This window comes from Cupressus sempervirens, chromosome 5, assembly GCF_028749045.1.
Source record: "Cupressus sempervirens isolate cs-2001-9-10 chromosome 5, ASM2874904v1, whole genome shotgun sequence".
Classification (NCBI taxonomy): domain Eukaryota; kingdom Viridiplantae; phylum Streptophyta; class Pinopsida; order Cupressales; family Cupressaceae; genus Cupressus; species Cupressus sempervirens.
The window spans coordinates 69,166,157-69,171,931 of NC_143122.1; positions in this window are offsets into that span (position 1 = coordinate 69,166,157).

Genomic DNA, 5,775 nt, shown 5'->3' on the forward strand with positions numbered 1-5,775 from the left:
AAATATATACTTAACAATTACGAGTACAAGTACTATTTTCAGGCACAATTTATTTGTTCTGTAGTGAGTTTGACGAATGTTTGATTATATTGGACATGACTCTGAAATATAGAACCAACGCTTAATGTTATCCATAGTTTATTTTTTCTAACTTTAAGATGTCTTATAAAGAAGGTGAATATATGAAGTATAATTACAGTCTATCAATATTTTAAATACTATACATTTTTCAACTGTAAATATTCTTGTTTTATTTATTAAATGAAACTTAGAAATGCTATTCTAAAACAGGGTTTAGTCAAATGTGCTATCTAAAATAAAATACAATCCTTACAATTAGCCATTTCAATGCAGAAAAAAATTCACTACTATGCAATAGTGGTATTTAAGACACTAATTTGACAAAATGTCAATTTTGTGTATAACACATTTTTATATTTAAACTTTTTTTCAATTAATTCTAATAAAGACAATATCAAAAGTCACTTTACATAAAATATAACTGCATGTGTTTCCCTATGTTATGGTGCTTGACTGTTTACGGCTTCTTTAACTGCAACTACTGCCGCTCCAGTTCTCAACTGCATCATCCACACTTCTCAACGGATTACGTGGGAGAGTTTATCATGAATATGAAGGAAAGTCAATTCATGATGTTCTATACTTGACTATACAGATATGCAGTATTCTTTCATTTTACGCTTTGATCTATGCATTAGCCGGTTGAAACTGTTCAAGAACCCTTAAAGTGATTCTTATCTATGTTGTAAACATGTTCAAAATTCAGATCTGAGAACTCAAATACCTTGTAGATCTCACTCATTTTATTATTTGTATATCATACAATTAATGTTGTCTAGCTTTTTAGTTGTTATTCGTAGGATTGTTTGAGAAGCTCGAGTTGAGCATACTGTAGAACTCTTCCATCAAATATCTCTTCCACTTTCCCATGGAATGGCCAGGGATAGGGAGTATGCAAGGGTTTGGTTCTTTCTAAGCTCGATGCCCCAAAAGGGTAGCCTTTCAATTCTATATTTGGGGAATTCTAGTTCTAATTTTATCACTATATTAGTATCCTACAGGGGAGCCCAATCTATTCCATTTTAAGGGATAACCCTAGCACCCAATTGAATATAGTTGATTCTCCTAAAATTAACATCTCCATCCTTCACCTCTTGCTTGGGAATCGACAGCTGGGCAAGGGTGTGGAAGGGATAAAACTAGACTATGGGAAAAGTAACTAGGGCATCCCCTCACCCTCCCAACCATCCATTGGTTAGGTCACCATTACTGATTTATTTTGTTATCTGAGCGATGCAAGAAAATAAACACCTTCATAGCATTTTTAATGACTGAAAGATAGACGAATAGTTTCTGCAGATTTGTATACTTTTTCAAACTTATGTTAAATTTTTCAAGATTCAAAGTCACTGGTGGGTCTAATATTTACTGGATTTCCTTCATCTATAATTCCAATCTAATACCTACTGATTGGTTTCATATAGATATATGAAAGATGAAATACCATGCACACATATATATCCTATAAACCCCAATCAGACCAACTTCTTAAATTTTATGAACAAATTTATAAAAAGGGAAGGCCGATATTACAGAGGTTGTCTCGTACATGGAAGATCTTGTGAGAAGCATACAATAAAAAATTTGATAGATCTCATCCTCTGTCATCTCCCACTATATGTTGTTATGTGGAGCACCCCAACATATTCATTACAGCCACTACCATCATTACCCCAAAATAATTGCATGCTATTATGGCCATCAATTTTTAGTGTCTTGTGTATCCTTCCTTGTTTTCTCAATTCACCAGATTACAATAAAGAAAGATAACATTGTTCTTTGTTCCGTACAATCATTTTGGTAGAGTCAAGTCATTGAATGGAACATATTTAATGGTTGCTACTTCATCAGATAAAAATTGGGTTACTATTTGTTAAAGTAAATTAATTACTTTTCCATTATATAGTCGGCAGAGATGTTTTCAGAAACAAGCATTTAACATGTCATCCAAATAAGAAGTTTCAAGATAATGTTCAGAACCGTCCATAACCATCTGCAGTCATATTTTTTAACTACTCTCATTAATAATACACCAAACAATAGTCTAGATATTTCTGTACATTTATTACAATTGCTATTATAAATAGAATGCATGAGCCTGGTGTTTTCAGTGCTCAAGTTTGGAGTAATCTTCTCTATGTTTCATTTCTGTGTTCTTTTTCATTGTATCAAAGCAAAAACAGATTCTTCGTTTTTTGTGTGTAAGAAACTCTGATTTCTCAGTTGATTTAAAGCTATTCTTCTTTCTGTTCTTCTGTGTTTTTATCATGGTATGAAGAAGAGTTTAAAGTGCTGCTCACTAGCTGTGAAGACATCTACATATGGGAATTGGGCACTTTTGTTTACAAAGAGAAGCTGTAAAAGATTCAGCCATGGTTAAAAATCATTGCAAGGTCTACAGAAAACAATTATTGCTGCTTTGAGTATGAAGAGGCATCTCCTCTAGAAAAGATCAAGCCAATTCTGCTAAGAAAACTGAATTTGGAGTTTGCTGTCACTAAGGACTATATTTAAGCATCTGATCAGTTGGAAGGAGTACAAAACAATTTGTGTGTAAAAGTGCAGAAGCTTCTAGATTACCTCAAGGAGAAGGTAGACAGTTAATCAAAGCTAAAGAAAAGGTAAGTTTAATTCTAAATTTGCAATATCATACTTACAAAGAGTTTAAAATGAAAATGAAGTGACAGATTTTGACAAATGTTAAATATTTTTAGCTGGAAAGAGTGATAAATGATGGGAACTATTGATGTTGACAAAGGGTGTTAAGAACTGCATATTTCACAATCATCAAAATCACAAATAGAAGTGTGTAGTTTAAGGGTTAGTTTGGATTGAAAGGTTACGATTACATAAAACAATAAGTGTTTGGTAAATGTGTTTTTTAAGATTTGAGATACTGTAAGGAAATTGGAGGGAGGGAGGGAGGGGGGGAGGGAGAGAGAGAGAGAGAGATTAATCTCAATGGGAAAAGCTGGAAGAGTTAAAAAAGAGAAAACCAATAATTTAGAAGAAGAATTAATGAAGGTAAAGAAAGAAAATGCAAGAGTAATATGTGAAAATGATATTTTGCAAAGAGAATTGACAAAGCTAAGAAATTAACTAAGTGCAGAAAGATGTAACTTTCTAGATCAGATTAATGTTTATATAGAAGCAAATGGAGAATTAGAGCAAAAATTAATGATGTTTGATGATATCAAGAAAATAAATGATGAATTAGAGGACAAAATGAAGAGACTAAAAGAAGAGAATTGCTTGTTAAAAGATGAATTAAATCAATTACTTACTTTGAGGAATGTATGCTTGGAGACAAAATTAGCATGTGATATTTAGTGTAGTACATAAGATTTGGAATCATCACTTGATAGATATGATTTTAAAGATGATAATAAATGTAAAAAAGAAAAGGACAATGTGTTCACAAATAATACTAGTTCTGTTAATAAGAATGTTCGTTGGAATATCATGAAGAAAATGAGTTACAAAGGTAAAAGATTGGGAAAACATGAACAAGGAATCATAGAACCTATTCTATCAACAATAAGACCAAAGTATGAATGGCTAGGATATACAACAGATGAAAGAAATGATGTTATTGGTTCAAGAATATTTGTTGAAAGTAACAAATATATGCAATGTTCAAATTGTAACAAGAAAGGGCACATGAAAGACAAGTGTTGGGATCTACATCCATGTAATATTTGTGGTTTAAAGAGTCGTAGTGAAAATACGTGTTGGAATAGAAAGTGTAAAAATATTTGTATGGACAAATGTTTTAAAATAGACTTTGGATGGAGCTATGGGCCAAGTTGGCAAAAGATTGCAGGTATGATCAAAGGTTTATTTAAGTACAAATGTTCAAGTGTGAATCCATCAAAGTGTGAATTCTTAAGAAAGAGTAGAAATGGTATGAGAAAATTAGAATCATTTTCCAATAACATCCACAAAATGTGAGATTTCATAAAAGAGACAAACTTAGAGATAATTTCCCCATCATTGAGCTGATATTTGCACCAAGTCTTTGAAGGGTTTGTGGTAATCCAAAACCACTTGCTTGGGTGAAAAACTTAAAGAAAAAGGAAATTGTATTATTTGGAAAATTCCAAATGGTTATGGGTGAACTTGTTAAAAACCAAAAGTATAATGACAAGAGAAACAAAGTGATAGTGATAAGTGGAACAAAGAATTTATGTTGTAAATGAGAACCTAAGAAGGCTGAATGCCGGGACCCATCCTATTTGAAGTTTTAATTTCTCCTACATATAGATCCATTAGTGGTATAAATTAAGGGAGGGTCTTAGAATAATGTCTGTCCAAGGTGCTCAGTAGTTGAACATTTAACGTCATGTCTAGAAGAGTCTTGAAATATCTATACAGCTCCTTCTAGATATTTTCATCTTCATGGGATCAAAAGAGAGATGACTATTAGATATACTCCTCAACAAAATTGTATTTCTAAAAGGAAGAATACAACTTTAGTGGAAATGGCATGTTGTATGCTACAATCTAAGAATCTTCCTTTGTTTTTATGGGCTGAAGCTATTAATACCACATCTCATGTTTTGAATAGATCTCCCACAAATGTTTTGCAAAACATTACTCCTGAAGAAGCTTGGAGTGGAAGAAAACCTAATGTTAAGTATTTTGAAGTGTTTGGATGTGAAGCCTATGCCCATGTACCAGATGAGATTAGAGAAAAGAAATTTGATAAGAAAAGCATTAAGTGCATCTTTGTGGGGTATGATGACCAAAGGAAAGGATATAGGTTGTATGATTCTAGTGTGGAAGATGTGTTTACAAGTAGGGATGTCAAGTTTAATGAGGGGATTGATGATATGCCAATATCCACTCCTATTCCACATGTGGCCATTGAGAATCATGAAGATCCTAATGATTTTGAAACTAGTGAAAGTTCTAAGGAACCCTTTGACATGGATGAAGAATCTAGTCCTCCTCCAAAGACCAAGAGTATTCAAGAAATTTATCAAAGGACTTATCAAATAAATTATGCTTTAATGACCACCATAATGAAGACTAATGATCCTCAAACATATGAAGAGGCCAAAGGAAAACATGAATGGGAAGAAGCTATGAAAAATGAGTATGATTCCTTGATAAAGAAAAACACTTGGGAAGAACCTATGAAAAATGAGTATGATTCCTTGATAAAGAAAAACACTTGGGAATTTGTAGAGTTGCCAAAAGCTAAGAATGTAGTTAACAATAAGTGGGTTTATAAGACCAAGTTCAAGTCGGATGGGAGTATTGAAAAACATAAAGCAAGACTAGTGGCCAAAGGGTATTCACAAAAAGAAGGGATTGATTACAAAAAAACTTTTTCCCTAGTAGCAAAAACTAGTACTGTCAAAGCTATTATAGCATTACCAGTTCATTTTAAGTGGCCTCTACACCAAATGGATGTTAAAAATGCATTTTTGAATGGTGAAATTGATGAAGAGATTTCTATGACTCAGCCACAAGGATTTAAAATTCAAGGAAAAGAACATTTGGTTTGCAAATTAAGGATGTCTTTATATGGTCTCAAATAGGCTCCAAGGGCTTGTTATGCTAAAATTGATGAATATTTTCAAATTCAAGGCTTCCATAATAGTCCTCATGATTCAAATTTGTATGTGAAGGAATTTGATGGTGGTGATATCATAATCATTGTGCTCTATGTCGATGATCTTATTATCA